The sequence below is a fragment of the Hetaerina americana genome, unplaced genomic scaffold (genome assembly GCF_022747635.1).
Source record: "Hetaerina americana unplaced genomic scaffold, ioHetAmer1.1.p SCAF_11, whole genome shotgun sequence".
NCBI lineage: Eukaryota > Metazoa > Arthropoda > Insecta > Odonata > Calopterygidae > Hetaerina > Hetaerina americana.
In genome coordinates, this window is record NW_027286181.1 from 38,993,203 (window position 1) to 39,010,643 (window position 17,441).

At 36.1% G+C, this 17,441-nt stretch overlaps 1 long non-coding RNA gene across 2 annotated transcripts in view; it reads left to right on the forward strand.

Moving 5' to 3' along the window:
* The window catches only part of LOC139701039 (uncharacterized), a 44,178-nt gene extending 28,370 nt beyond the window's left edge, over positions 1-15,808 (forward strand). For both annotated transcript variants that reach the window (XR_011703916.1, XR_011703915.1), the window contains exons 2-3: positions 1-205; positions 14,667-15,808. The exon at positions 1-205 is cut by the window's left edge. This is a non-coding gene — a long non-coding RNA (uncharacterized lncRNA). The remainder of the gene's footprint in view (positions 206-14,666) is intronic.
* Positions 15,809-17,441: the final 1,633 nt, after the last annotated feature.

Here is a 17,441-nt window from a genome sequence, read left to right on the forward strand (position 1 = left end):
GGTGTATGAGATTCCTGATCCGGCCCTCGAGCCTCCCGAGTTCACCGGCGAGTACAACGATATCAACGAACCCATAGGATCCTACAAAGGATATCCTAAGACCGCAGGGGTCCAGCTCAGGAATCCACCCCCTCTTCCGGTCGGAGTCTACTCCCCAAGGACTATCGCCGCCATTTCTGCGAGGTTTAATCAAATAGCATACCAGGTGAGTGTTCTTTGGCACTTGGAAACCATCGACAGTTGTTTGCCAACATACCATCTAGGAGAAAAGAATCATTTGGGGTTGGGTAACTAATCCCGGGGAAAGCCTTGATGGTGTACCTGCAACTATACCTACTATTTAAAACTAAAACCTTTTTGGATTATCGGTTAATTTATTTTATTTCATTGGAGAAGTATCCAGATTATATCTACTCTTCTCGGCTAAAGTTTGTATCTACTATTCCAATTATTTATAAATCCTTAGCCTTTGATGTATATTTACTTGGATAATAATTACCGATTAGCTGAAATTAACGTATGACAGTGTCCTTATTCTTGCAATGTGTTCAAAGTATGTCGGGTATGTGAAATGGAAAAAGAGAGCCGTTAAATGATATTTGCAAAACTTATGAAAGGCTTTTCCCAATTGAAAATGTCTTCCCGTCAAAGTGGTTCTTCTGATTGATTTGGAAATACGTCATTCGATTTTTTCGAGCAGGTTCTCATTCCTGTCATCGTTAATGATTCTCTTAAATGAATGCTCTCATTGAAGGAAGAACAAGGAAGAAATTTTTACGAGCAAGCAACACTGACATGATATACATTTCCGAAATTTGATGGAGTGCGCATTTATGTTTTATCAGCGATATCGGTTTGCCCAGAATTAACAAATTCTTCCCTTTTATTAAAAAACTAGTATAGTTTTGTACGATTGGATGAAGGGAACGTCGTTTAAGTTATCCAAGTTTTACTTTAATTATAGCACAAAAAACATGAGTACAAGCTTTTTCATGCGGAAAAGGAGGGCTAAGATTAGCTGCCGGGACCCGAAGGCGGTTGCGGTAGAATCTTGTAGTGTAAAACGGGTTTTAAAGAGACTGAATTTGACAACCGAAAAAAGAAGAATTCCAGAAGAAGTATTTCATGTTTTCTCATTTAGACAAAACGAGATGAATTACTGAGCCTGACGCATGTGGCTGGTGAACGGGTGTAATGCCGCCAACAACGAAATATTATAACTGCTCGGTGTCAAGCTGCTTCCGTAATTTAATACCTGTTGTATACTACTTTTAGGGTTCAACTGGTTCACAGGTGAGCACCGATCAGTTCAATTCCGCGTAAAAACAAAGCTTAAAAAATAAATTCCCACAGGCCATGTAAAACTGGATTTACAGCCAATCAACCTCGACACGTTGTCCGAGGGACCTCGGAAAAAATCTTAACATTAATTTAGAATTCCCACTACCCACTACATCGAATTAAACCTAATTTTTATTTTCCTCCACACGGGTGAATAAAAAGCAACATTTTATTCATGGAGGAAAGAATACAAGTAGGAATAATGCCAAGAGCATGATAAATATTCGTAAATAAAATCAAACTAATACTTGAATTAACATATAATTAATTAGGAGCTAAAATAATTCACTTCGGCATTCGATGAATTCTAAAATTCTAAGGTTACAGTTTTACTGTAATCAATAATTAATAATTGATGAACTTAAAAATATATTCTTAACTGACCTAGAGAATCGCCATCAATATTTTATTAATGCAATACAAATGATTTCAATTACTGCTCAAAGAAATATGTCGTCTCTCATGATGAAATCGTTTTCCATTTTTGTAGAATAACAAAAAATATGAGACTATTCTAACTATTATTTCGCAATAGGTGTTTCTGATGGTAAAATTTCACATAGCTTATACAATCTTTGAGAGAGATAAAAAATCTAGCTCCGCGAGTTGTAGCAAATATATTTTTAGAATTGCATAAGCAACCTCAACTACTAATAGATCAAAAAACACAAAAACAGCTATGAATAGCAAAAAATTATAAGGGAACCCCGCGAAACTTAGTTTCAGGTGTCTACTCGAAACGACACTTTTCGCTAGTTAATATGCTTGATTAAAATACATATGTCATTTAAGTAACGGCAGAGTTACAGAGAACAATAAAAGGGAATCTTATTATGTCAATATTCATATTAAGACATCACGTTTTATCATCGTATTAATGATATAAAAAGAATTTCCGAATTTCAGTCCCGATAAAGCGACTTTTGTCAAGAGTTAAAATAACATTTAGGTACAGATGCTCTATGGATAATTTTTTAAACTTGTATTGAAAACATTATTCGCATAGTGCATCAGTTATAATAGAATAGTTTTTCAGAAAACTCATCCATTATCTTAAGCTCATTTTAGGAAACAAAGTAATTCTGAGGGGAATAGTTGGTATTAAATTATCTTTTTTAATTTAACAGGTTCACAGCGTAGCAATGCACAAGGTACTGGATTTTAATTGTTAGCTTATTGCAAAAAAGATACGCAAATGTGACAAAAATATCTATTGGTAGATTTTACAATCAATCTCTCTTGAAACACGCCATCGAATCGAGTCTATAGCTTTACAGAATGGTAGAAAAAATTAAGGTTTTCTATACTTAGCCGAATTTGTCTTTGAAAGAACTTTGTTCATGAACTTCTGGAGACCATTTTTAGTTTGTAAGGAAGACTTTTGGTATGCGCGCGTGTACACACAAATTAATATCAAACCTTTAAGGAAATTCCAACGTGCTCGCTTCATCTCACGCAAATTGAAAACGTTTCATAATTCCTATGGTTAAAGAAATTAATTGGGCAAACGTGGGGTGAAAACGTCATTAGAAAGCAGAATTTTGAGTGCATTCCTGAGGAATTATTCCATGCCCCAAGGAAGGAAAGGAAAGGTAGGATTATCATTGTCGTGGACCGCCATCAGGGTACTCACCGAAAACTGCTTCCGCTCCTTCGATGGCGTCCCGAATGAAGCGGAAGAAAACTCACGGGCGATTTTTTTCCTTATCTGCACCTCACGGACGAATTTCCCCGTCTCTCACCCCACTGAAGGGTTATCTGAAAAATTATGGCGTGATGAGTGGCTTTCAATTTTGAAATTTCACGTTTTACTTTAAGCGTGACAGTGTACCACCAAATATAGCGTCAGACTTTCTCAGTCTTCTTAATGAAAGATACCCATTCCGATCCGTCCTTCAATATTACCTTTATGCCCTGCATAGTCGATTATTAAATTAGAAGATTAATATCCTAATCCAACAATCCGGGATACGTACCAAATATCAGACAAGAGGGAACGAAGTCGTTTCACCTACTTACACGCGTGCATAAATTGAATCGAAAAAAATATCTTCTTGGGGGATGACAAAATGCACGTACATTTATTTCCTTTCGCTGTGAATAATCTCCGGTTAGAATATGCTCAAATTTCATTGAAATTTCTCAATTTCATTTACTACATTAAAGTTCTTCAGCACATATTCATTAACTTACTCTTTTTGCTGACGCAATATTTTCTTTAAATCCACCTAGGCCCGCCAATAGATTTAACCTATAGATATCCATTACAGGTAATCTATCGGTTAGAGTAGGTTTTGGATGGACACAACAACTAAATAAATATCTTGTCTCACCTAATAACACACAACTCAACATCCTAATCTACAACAAGCCCCTCTTCATCTCAATATTAATCAGTCCTTATTTATAGAATTTATAGACACTAATTCATGGAAGTCATTGTGGGTAATACGACGGGTAAACATATCACTAAAAAGGTATCTATCATTCGATGCATGAGGTGATTCGGTCTCCGAAAAATTCCAAAAAGCAAAAACCCAGTGTATTTGTCATTTGCTCCAGCGTTTTAGCGAGCTCTATGGGACTGAAAATATGTTGTATTGCCACATTCATGAGTTATAGACATAAGCTAATGAATCGAGACCAGTCCAATAACTTCAGCCTGAATTTTCTGTTAATTCGATTTCGAACTGGTTCCTGAAGATTAAAATAGGAAAGATTTTTTTTGATTTAGGAGAGAGATTCCTTCAATTGTTCCCGGCTCAACCTTGCGGAAATTCATTTTAATTAAATGAAGAATGTGGAAAGATACATTGTATTCTTCATTTAATTAAAGAGATTCCTTAATTAAATAGTAGCTTCATGCCTTTTGACAGATATAAAATATTTCTTTTAAAAGAAAATGATTCTCGATTAATATATCAGCCGATAGAAAATATTTCTTTTAAAAGAAAATGATTCTCGATTAATGAACGTGTAACCTACGTCATTCAACTCCAAATATCATCCTAATAATAACATTAGATTTCGAAAGAATGAACACTTCCTCCAACAACACCATTAAAGTTTCTGGAGTAAAATCAATTTCACCGGAAACATGATTGAAATGGAACATCCAAGTACTGTGTGTAATGAGGGAAACACGTATGCATTAACAGCTTTAAAATCGGTCCCTCGGGCTGTTAAAATAGGTGGAATACCCCCTCCCCCCAGAACTCTATGCATTCATGTTTTTAAACAACAATCCATCGAAGAACACGTGTGTCGTGGTAATGCACGCAATTCCTTCTCGGGAAGCACACTCGCGAATTTAACCTCGAGCGAGTGACTCAGGATGAGATTTATTATTGCGAATTTCCATTCTTACTCTTTCTCTCGAGACAGTGAGAAGGCTGGATCTTCTTTGGGAAAAGTGAACGTAATACACGACTGCCTCGGCCAAAGACCGATCGTGAGAACACGAGCGACCAGAAGTGGGTTAATCGCCTTATGCCATCCTCCCCCGCCGAGCAGAACTGGTGCCATCACCCCGCTCCCCATTGCCGTCAATTCAACAGCCCAATTAGGGCCGCATGCTCGACGGAATTCTTTAAAAAGTAAAACTTACGAGCCAATATTGAACCAAGCATCGGATGGATCGCGGAATGGATAAGGGAATGAATGTTCAAATAAACTGATGAAGGGGATCCATTTTTCGTGTGCTGCTACACTAAGAGTCTCATCCTTAGCAATCGTAACACAACAAGAGACCATTTATATCAATATATTCCATTATCTTGGTTAATTTTTGCGTATGACTGACGCTTTACATCAATTGAATAGTTAAAACACAATTGCCAGAGTGCTCATTATTTTATATTCCACATATTTAGACTCATGCGTCACATCCGGATCTTTACAAGGTAGCCTTTTTTTTCAGTGGTTTAAGATGGCTGCGAAAAAGTGTTCGGTGTGTGGTTCAAAGACGAGAACCAAACACCGGATATTTCAACAAGATGATTGGGAAGCGGTTGGAGTGCGGTTGATCGCCAAAAAAATGGTTTCGAAAACAAAAGGAAATTCCTTTTTTTTTACCATAATATGTGCACTCGATGGAAATTCAGCAAACAATTTGATCCTATTGATGAAATACTCAATGCTTCCTCAAACATAGAGGATAAGGAAAACATTAGCTGTATGGTTAATTAGTCAAAAACGATGAACAACGCTTGCAGTGTGGGCAGTTTGAATACTCCATGAACAATGTACAAATGAGGTTCTAGTTTATCAATATATCCGAATATCCCCTTCGCCCTGTGATAGACCCTGCTGAACTAGAAGTATAGTAGGCAACTGCCGCCTGAGAACGTATAATTGAATAAATCTTCCTTTCATACCTGAATCTACCAATTTCAAGTACGTAATAACAAATATTTTAAAACTAAAGTGGGCATCTACCAAAGGATAGCATTCACTATTCTTGCGTCAAATTATAGAGCAGCGTATTCCTATCTTTCTCAGCATACTCTTCCCTCATATCATTGTTCATTATCTTTAATATCCATCGCCATCTTTCATCACCGATGTGGTTTCTATCGTATTTTGTCGTTCCGATTGTAAGTTGTTCTGTACTGTCTGGTACTTACGAAAGTATTGTTTCCGCTCAAAATGACTGAAATAAGGCCGGAAACATATTAAAATGTAAACATTACCTTTTAATTGTCGTAGTTATTAAACTAATTAAAAATTTAGCGATTCCTGTTTTCACCTTAGGCGCCAATAACGGAATTTCTTAGAAAAATGTTTTCTGAGCAGGAAATTTCCTCGGGGAGACCACGTCAAACCTTTGTGTCAGTAATAACAGATATTGCGATAAATACAGTAAATAAATGGAGATAACGGGCATGTTAGTGACCAAACTGTCACCAAGACAATTATGTTGGTTTTTGATGATTTGGGTCAGCCTTAACCGCAGATTTACGATCAGAAATCTAAACTTTCTCTATATGTTACGATGCGTAAAAACGTGATCTGGAAAGAAATTGATATGTTTCTACCCACATCTAATCGAAGTGACAGATAATAAAAACTTATCTGCAGGAGAAATATTGCTTTGCTTTCCGGATTACAAATGGTCGTTGAAAGACAACAAAGAAAGCAGCTGGACACAATACCTAGCGTTTCGAAGGAAGTGACCCAAAATTATATGCTCAGAGATAAATGTGAACTTCATAGGCTCTATAAACTAAAAAATATATCCGTTCATTGGTGTATTTTGTGTTGATCCAAGAGTTTCCATCCCTCATAATAATCCATTAACCAGAGTCTTACACATGGCTATTACAAAATCATTTATAATGTAGGATTTACAAACGTAAAAATTAGTAAAGAATTTTATGACGCATGGGGCCACTTCAGACTTGTACAAAACTTTCTGATTAGAACAAATAATAATTATTTACCTTTATAAATTTCTCAATTCTAATTAGTGTAATGGCATTTAATCAAAATTTTTGTACTACCCTACACATATACAATGAATATTTTCGTGATTGATAATACTACGGTACATTAGTTCAATAAAGATAAAATCGGTGCTTCCCTTTTTGAGGCGAGGGCTCAAATATAAAAGATAAAAATTTCAATCATTCATGGTCAAAGGTTCTTCGACCAATATTTTTTTTATCTTAAGGGACCAAAGACACAAGTGTCCTTCGCATAAACACCCAGTCTACATCGCGGATTTATACCATTCATAAATCATGTCTAGATGACCTGTCGAGATGGATTACATCGCTGTGTGGGTAACTCCCTGAATTCCTTCCCCTTCATGTAGACCCTCGCCCTCTCGCGAAAACGACGTAAGCTTGGCCGTGGATGTTAGTGACGTTAGTCTCAGTGACAGTTGAGGATTGTAGGCAAGTCAACGCGCACGAGCGACACGATCTCATCAGGTAATGTCATAGTCACCTTGGACTCACTGGCCTTCATCGGAGGTAGCGAGCGCTAGCGATTTGAATCACGAAAGATTCTTCTACGTAATCATCTTCATACCACTCTATTACCTTCCTATGGCCATCAAGTGCGCCAGTCGAATTCATCGAGGCAAATATTTTCCAATCAGCGAATAAATTAATATGGGATCAATGCTAAGTTATGCTGCTTCTAATAGTAGCAGCCTTGGGATTGTTATCAGTGATCTAAAGCAATTTATTGCTCAAAAAGAAAGCCTTATGGCAGAGTACTCCATATTAATAAAGTCAGATAAAATGACCATCCTACTTAGCACTATCCGATGGACTTAAACTAATTGAAGCATACCTCATAATCGTTAAGGATTATCAATCCGAGAATTTGTTTGTAGCAGCTCTCCAAACTATCCTATACCCTACCAATCTCTTCATGCACTCGTAGCTTCTAGCAACGACATTTCTCATTACCTGCTTCCCGTAGTTTATTCTAGGTCTCTCTCTGTAATTCTCTCCCTCCGTGTTTACCCCAATTATAATCCCTAGTATTCCATTGTGCCTCGGGATGATTCCCATCAATTTCTCTCATTTTCCTTCAAGTGCCCTCCATAGGTTTCTCTTTTTGCCCTCTCGTTGAAGTCCTTCTTTATTTGCTACTAAAGCCATCCATTTTATTACTAGCATTCTTTTTCTAGCACCAAATGGATCAAATTAAAATTAAAATCCCAAATTATCACAAGTAAATACTAACTATCCTTTATCATCGTGGATTTTTGGTTTCTTAATGTGTCCTGTCCAATGCAAGTATTATATTTTGAGAAAGATAATCGTTCAAGATAAGGAAAAGATCAAAGCCGTTGGCTTCAGATGAAATAATATCTTAATAACTCGCAAGAATCACTGATTTCGTGTTTTAATAGAAATCGCATATAATTGCTCGGAAGCGCCCTCATCATGGTAAAATTCTGTGAGCGAATGAATCCAGATCTTGACCCATCGTCATGACTAAAGGCCGATCCAAAACCGGTTCAGAACATATGATGCTAGCATAAGAAAATAAACCTCAACGACCGTCTAATCCAAAGGTGCTCCAAATGACAGACCACGCCCATCTCACAGCATCTCCTAGCCGAACTGATCACGTGCCTCTCCCTCGCGCCCAAATTACGTGCAACCTTTGAGGGAAAGAGAAACACTTTCTCATCGGTCAACCTTTAAAAAAGAGGCTCACTCGATGTGTTCAAAAGTTGCGCCAACTTTTGGTCAAATATGTCGGCGCGACTGGTCCGCCCAGGCTTAAAGGAATCAGAAAGATTAATCCATGCTGACCCACATGGACCAGAAGACAATCGCAACTTCATCTCTTCTCGGTAAGGGATTATTTTCCGCGGAAGGTGTGGTGGGCTGCAAGAATTCTTTCACGACCACCGTGAGTTACCGCGTACCCATTAGGATCCAAGGTGAAACTTTTTGGCTCTCGAGATGATCACATTTCGATATGCGTGGGTGTTAAGAGTAAATTTATGATGTTCTTCCAACTCCCTCGAGCGCTACACTGGAAACCCTTTGATTACATCGATATTCAGATGTAGATGAAGAATACTGGGGCACAAATTTCGGTGGCGGCGCTCGTGAATCCCCCATAAAAAAATGGGCGTCATAAGTGCCTACAAAAAAAGCTGCCAAGGTTTCGCTTCCACCGGAGTTACTTCGCTTCCCGGTTACAAAATGGGCTTCTCAATAGTAGCTGGGATTGGAGTGCTACATATTAACGGTCGATTTCGAAGTTATAAAAGATAACTCACTATTCATTTATGAATATCAGTTAAAATGTTTCAAAATGTTCATTTCATAGATGTAAAATGTTAAAATTGAAGCCTAGAATCGTTATTCGCATCATTTATTTCCTCTGTAGAAATCCATTATCTAATTGCTTACTGAAAAAATGTGTGAAATGCATTAGTTACAGACATTCTTTGCAAAACATATGCAACAAAATCATATTATTTTTCATGCCCCTTGGCGAATTTATTTTGAAACCCTATCCAGCATACCTCCCTAAACCCTGTGCGCTTCCAGGTATATTCATACATGGAACCCTCTCATGAGAAAGATCTCTACCAGCTGAATGTAGCTGAATGTTTTTCTTTTTGAAGTTATTTACTTATTTTTGATCCAGGAAAAACTACACCTACGTAATGTTAACTGAGATTCGTATGAAAATAATTAATGCCATACTTAATTGGAAATATTTAAGTAATTAGTAGTCATAGTGTGGTTCGGGGAGTCATACCTATGGCTAAGAACGATATTTTCCTAGCAAGTATGAAGTCCCTCGCTGCTACCCTATCCATCGTTACCTTTAGCTCCAAATTGTTTTCTCCTTCATCAATGCCGGCTAAGAGTCTGGGTGAAATGATCTAATTTGAATATTAAGTTTCGTAATACGACAAGTAGTTCAAATATGTAAACAGAAGACAATAACGAAGGAAATTCCCACAAAGCGCATCATTCTGTTTTAGAAATTTCGAAAAGAAACGCTTCGCATTCTTTGATATCCCACGCTTAAAATAATTAAAAAGCGGGAAGTTTCTCAATTTACACAAGTCCACCGCAAATTTTCCAAATACATTCGAAGACCGAGATTTAAAACCTAGTATTGTTGCATGGTTTCCATTCACTATAAAGGGAAATAAATGATTGTTACAATTTTCACTCCGGAGAATAAGAATCATTAGAAATTTTCGTTCGGCATTTGGACAAGCAAATAAATAGTTCAGCCAAAAGTTTCAGACTTATGGTTATTGCCACACCCATCAGACGTGCCTTATGGTTTTTGGCAATGAAATACTTATTCAATCCTACTGCATAACGATTTGTCACATAACATTATTTCCTTTCAAATATTAAAATCTGTCAAATGCTGAAGTGTCCATCATTATGTAGATCACTTCTTCGTTTAACGTGAGTAATAGTTAATAACCATAATCCCTATCAGAGGGTCTCGAGACGCAAAAGGTATCGTAACTAATGATTCCTTTGTTAGCGCTCACAAAAGAACTCCACCCTTTTGAGGAGCCCACAGCGGCAATGGACAGAGCAGTTTGTCTTCTTAAAGGAACATTCTTAAACCATAAGGGCGTGGTCTCTTGGCCAACGCGTCTTCCGACGATCGACCGTGAGGCTGTGATGCCTGACCAATGGCCATGAGATGGACCCAAAAGACCTCCTTGCACGCAAGAATACCAGGCGTCCTCCAAAGTTCTCACCCCCCTGTCGGCAGACGGCCGAAAAATAAAACCCCCGGAGCGAAGTGTCGAAAACTACCGTCGCGGGTGGACCGGACGGTCTGTGGTGTGGGCCCCGCTTCACGAGTCGCGTCGATTCCGGTTGGAAACAATAACAAAAGGAAATCAGTGTGTAATTATGCATGCCGTTTTCGAACTTCACGGTTTCGAAATGCAGGGGATTTCTAATGCGCATCGAGTAGGCCGAAACGAGGCACTTTTGGGAACAGAACTGAGAAGGATGATGATCAATGGACGAAATGGACCGAATAAATATCGCAGCCCCGAAAAAAAACGTACATGAATGAGAACCAGAGATTTTTTAGAGGTAGTTACCCAAAATGACAATACGGTCGACCTCGGGGGAAATCTTTTTTTAAATCATATCTTGAGGTCATTATCATGGTAATCAGTCACATATTTCCATTTGCAAACTATACTTCTTCTGGAAAAAATGGTGAATTGACCAATAAATTTTAATTAAAAATCGAGGTCTTCCATGAAAATGAGAACCAGTACTGTATACACCCGTTACTTCCATATAACATCAGTCCATGTTAAAATTTGATCATTTGAGGCTACAATCTGTAATTTATGATCCACATATGAGATCTAACTTAATCACAATGTAAGATTTTTACATAAATTTATGCCCACCAACTCTTCATACCTTGGCAGTGCAGAAAAGAAAAAAGTCACTTCCCCGTGGTTTGATTATTTATGAAAATTCGTATAAAAATATACACGTGAGTATGCTTTGAATAAAAGTTAAAATGATATGCATTTTAATAAAAACTTAATATCAAATACTAAATCAGATAGTTCGAGTAATAAAACTAGCCGGAGAAAAAAAAAATATATATATATATATATATATATATATATATATATATATATATATATACTACCTTGATCAAAAAGTTCCCGGAATTCATTCAGAAAATTAAAAATACAAGTTTATTCATCTAAATCTATATTGTCCCCTTCAAAGTAATCCCCATCGACTGCAACACACTTATGCCAGCGCTTGATCCAATCCTCGAAACATTTTTTATATTCGGTTTTCGGTATGTCCATCAGTGCTTCCTGCGATTTTTCCATTACTTCCTCTCGGCTGCTAAAACGCGTTCCCCGTAATGGTTTTTTAACTCGATTGAACAGAAAGAAGTCACAGGGAGCCAAATCAGGTGAATTCGGTGGCTGTTGGATGGTATTTGTTGCATTTTTCGTCAAAAAATTACGAATAATGATAGCACTGTGCGACGGTGCGTTATCATGGTGCAAAATCCACGAGTTTTCTGCCCACATTTCTGGTCTCTTTCGGCGAATTGCTTCACGCAAACGTCTCATAACGCCCAAATAATACTCTTTGTTTACTGTCTGGCCTTCTGGCAAAAATTCATGATGCACTACACCGTTGTAATCCATGAAAACCGTCAGCATTGCCTTCTTTTTTGACTGAAAACGACGTGGTTTTTTTGGTCTCGGCTCATTTGGTGAACGCCATTCACTTGCCTGATGTCTGGATTGCGTGTCGTACTCATAAACCCACGTCTCGTCTCCAGTAATGATCCTTTTGATGAATGTGGGATCGGATTCAGCCTCGCAAATCATGTCTTTTGCGACGTCAACACGGTCTCTTTTTTGCATGAAATTGAGGTCTTTTGGCTGCTACACGACGGAAACCCAAATCATTAACCACAATGTCTTGGGCGGATCCATAGGCAATGTTCAAGTCCTCCGCTATTTCTCTGATGGTTAATTTGCGGTTATTGACCAACATTTCTTTTACTTTATCAATTTTTTCACCGACTTTCGATGTCGATGGTCTGCCACTGCGTTCATCATCTTCGATTGACTCACGACCACTTCTGAACCGCTCGTGCCACTGGTAAACGACCGTTTTTTTAGAGAATCGTTGCCGAAACACTTTTCCAACATTTCCAACGTCCGTGCGCCACTAAATCCGTTTTTTACGCAAAATTTAATACAAGTTCGTTGTTGCAAATTTAAATCCATTTCTGAAATTGTAAAAAATCGCCAACACACACAGAGATAGATGTACTCTTGGCTACGTAACTTTTGCAAATGTCAAGTTATGACACTAAGATTTAAAGGGAATATCAACAACAGATGTACCAATTTAACAAAAAAACAGAACTCAAATCGGAACGATGGAAGCGCCACACGGTGGTTATTCCGGGAACTTTTTGATCAAGGTAGTATATATATATATGTTTATGTCATTACAGCTTTATCATTTGTATGTAGTGCCGACATTCCTTTTACAGAACCAGATCTCCAAAGTAAATGTAAAACTTGGATGGATACAGAGACAAACCCACTACTACGTTTTAAAGCCTCAACTAACACAACAAAACATATTACCGCATACTGCAATAGACCCTTCTTCACTTCCACACTCTTTGCACCTCCCTTCATTCATCCAACATGCCTATCCTTTCCCCCACCATAGCTTGCATGCCTAACATGCTTCACTTTTTCAACATTTCATTGCCTATTAAGATTGCTCCGCATCTACTTTTCTGGAAAACTAAGGATTTTTTTACGAAATTGGCAAAACTTAATAACCATACTAACAGAATTTATGCAAGGTATGTAGAATGAAGTAAATTTGTAAGAAAACTAAAGAAAACAAATACAGCAGAAATGGGAAAGCCAGGTTCCTATATTGAAGGACATGAAGTACATAATTGATTGAATTGAGCTCCTACTGCCAGCATGTATTCACCTTTCTCAGCCCTTCCTTTTTTACCCTTACCTATCCTCGGACTTATGGCGTTAGCCAGCTAAACTCATTTGTGCTTTGTTTTTATTTTTTATTTTATTTTAATATTTCCCCTTCCTTCGGTAAGGTAAACTGTTTATGATTATTGCAGTTTTTTATTTATCCAATAAATTACATTAATTGGAACAGCCCGCTTGCATGACATTTTCGAGGAAAATAAGGAAAGCAGTAAGGAAAATTGGCAAAGAACTACTCCAACAAAAGAAATTTTTATAAAGAGGAGAGTAATGATAATAGGAATTCTCTGGGATGGAGGGGAAGTGAATTGAATATTATATTTTTCCGGGGAAGAGATGAATATCAGGAGATATTTGAAGAGGGTAGAAAACTAGATTCAGACTTTAAAAGCAATTAAATGCTGAAATAAATTCGAAAGAAAGGAAAGTAGTAGGCAACCTAGGTATTGGGATGGAAAATAGCATTTTGGGCAGCTTCAATCGGAATATAAGAAATTGAAAGGAGAAACAATATGCTATGCAAATTCCAAAAAGGTATTAAGCAAAATATGCTTAAGATATGCAGCATGCCCTAGAAATTCACTGTAAAATATTACAAAAACTAGAATACTTCCAACGGAACATCCAAAACCTAACTTAAGCAGGCTACCTATAAACATTACATTAATTATCATGATATTATAGTGTCTAGTATAAATATTATACGTGGTATATTATTAAGTATCATGATCTCATTAGCTGCCCCAGAAATTAGCTTAGTTTAACATAAGGTAGCATGAGAACTCAGTAATCTCTGATTTACAATTGACACTGAGTCATATTTTACTATCTATGATCTATCATGAACTAAAACCATTACTTTTCTAATATACCCAGGACCTAGAATTGATAACATACAAAAAGCACAAATTTAATGGATAATTTTTGAGGATCTTTTACTGTGAAATTATGTGTGTTTAAATAGAACTCATAATAGTGTATCTTCTGTACATGTTGATCAACCCAATATTAATGCCTAAAATAATAATTATTGCGTACATTTCAAACTATTAGAATTAAAGCTTTTGATTTACCTCATAAGCCATGAACAACAATCTATTTTGGCTGAGTTCTGGTATGCAATTATTCAAAGTAAAATCTAACAATTAACTCCTTGCCATAATCTTAAAAATTATTTTTATTAGTACAGAACCTATTTTTTTAATTGTATGTAAATCACTTTTCTTCTTTAACATCACTTGCATTGGTGCTATAGAGCCCAATAAATTCACATTTTTATTACAAAATTAATACAATTCCTAACTGAATGTATTGTCTCTTCTAGCTTTCCCTTAAGTATCCACAGTACAAACTTCTGTTTTGAGATGGATCCAGATAAATTAGAGAAGATATGAAGAAACTTAAGAGAAGAAATTCTAATTCTTTTTAAGAGTTTGAGGTCAAGATGGACAAAGTATTGCGGGTAACTCGCTCAGTCAAGATACTGAAGGATTGGTAATTTCACCCCATTTGAGAAGATTGAAGATTTTCCCTGGATAACATTAGCTGTATGAAAAATATTTTTTTAAATTGATGCAGTTCCCTGCTTCTTTTTCTATGGTAAGTTTGATCAATTGAATTTGTGATTGGAGAAAACATGATGATGAAATATACCAGGAAAAAAATAAGTATATCTGTGAGTCTAAGAACCCTCTGAGTGGTATGGTGGTTACAGTGTTCAAGCATCTTTTCTGAATCCATATTGTCATGACAATTGTTTGAGCAAGGTGTGAATGTAAAAAATTTAAACCTTCATGGAAAATTATGATGATTGTGCCAAAATTTGTATTTGTAAAACTATTCATACATCAAAATGTATTTCTTTCTATATCCATTGATGCCTTAAATGAAATGTATCATATTTGTATTATAAGTTGGTATCATCACACTCAATAACCTCATTTTATGCTTGAAATCTCATCCATATACAAAAATCATTTTTTTCCCCTTTCCCTCCTGCTTTAAAAAGGCTGATTAGAAAAAAATCATATAAATTTTATTTACAAAGGCAATAGTTCTTCCTCAATTCTACTGTAGTTTGGTATTTTTGGTTATAAAGTGCTTTAATGGTTTTCCATGACATTATTTTTCTTTCAGTTTCTTTACCCACACTGTGAGGAAACTGAAAGAAAACACTAAATATTATATTATAAATGAAAGCAAATCTATTGGCATGGAATTTTTTTTTGTTTCCTGGGAGCTAAGATCCTTAAGGAAGAACACAAATATCAGGTATATGAGAGGAACCATGCTTAATTAAATGAAAGCACATTCACACTACAAACAATCATTTCTATTAAGAGCTTGTATCAAGTGCTTATATTTATGTTAATTCCATGAAATTATTTTGAAATTTAGCTTCTAATTTTCTTAAATTTAGAGTTTAAAACTAGCATAAATGATAAAAATCAGATAACTAGATTTTTTTTTAAATATAGTACATATTTATGGGGCCATCATGCACCAAAAGGATTGCCATTGCATTTTTCTATAAAATACATGAATTACAATATTTTTGACAAAAGTGTTTATAGCCATGCTCTGCTTCAGCCCACATAAATTTTCGTAGGTGGTACTTCAAAAGTTATACAGTCTATTGAATGAGATGAATGTAATGTAATGAGGTGCAATATGTGAATGAGTGTATGCTGCACTGATATTTTAATATAAATGCATGAGGTCTCTGTCCAACAAATTTTCAGCTGAATTAAAATAATGATCCCCAAATGTTACTGAATGTTGAACATGAATACTAGATCTAATAAATATGGACTCATATGTGAAAGCAGCCATTAAGATAAGTGAAATTCGGGGGATGCAGTGCATACAGATGCAGATAGTAAAAAGATTGTTTTATTAAAAATATTTTGTCGTGTACTTGATCCAATTACTATTCAAATCTTAGCTTTAGGTAGGCACTGTGAAATGCCTACTTTTGCATTTATTTTATGGAAAGAGACCCTGGGGGAAGTGCAACTTGATGTATGCCAATTGGCTACACAGCCTGGGTAGGCATCTTTGTAGTAAGGCACTTCCTTCCAGAGAGATGTAATGACCTTGTCATGTAAATGACCTTATGTTAATTAATCATTTTTGGAATGCATGGCTAATTTATAAAAGGGACAATACATATAGTACATAGCATGTTTTTGGCAATTCCTGGACCATCACTCCTATATGTCCCAGTCTATCAATAATATTAATCTTCATCCATATTATTACATCAGAACTATCCCCTTACCCCTCTACCATGTTTCGCTCATTACATTGTAAGCTAATGTCCTACTTCACCACTGATCGATATATGCTGGAGCATTAAAATACCTTATTTCATTGAGATTTTCATGTTTTAGACTCAAAATGCTACTGATTTCCGTGTATTGATAAATTATCTATTCCCATTGCCTCCCTCAGTTTCATTCATTTTCATGCTTTCTTGGTCCTCTACTCCATTTGCATCTGTCAAATAGAAATAGATAAACAGGCTCTAATTTTTAAAAACATGTAACAGTTCTCCATGTATTATGTCATAATTACAATCCTCCTAAGAATCAATGTCAATGTATGATCTTTGCATGTTCTGTTTTTCATTAATTATGTACAAGAACACTTATATTACATGATGATACTGATAAAAATGATGTACTGCACTGTACTTTGTAAATAATAAAGATGTAAATAATAAGAATTAAGTACCTTATCAATAAAAATGGGCCATGTTTACAATTGTTTAGACAAATATCTCGGTATTCAAAAACTTAGTTTACAAAGTTATTAAATTCACTCCATATACGCATATGTAATTGGAGAAAATACATCTATTACTTCCATCGGCTCTTTATCTTTGCTAGTAATATTTATCTACTCAGCATCCAATATTGTGAAACAGCTTAACTAGATTACAAAATTACAGGGTCACCTTTGCCAGCCTTATACTAATTTAATAAAAACATAAAATTGGACATTACAAGTGGCCTAGGGCACCCTACAGCATGATGGAAAATAATACTACAGAAAGTTCAGTAAAGTTACCACTAATGAACTCTTTATACCATACAGT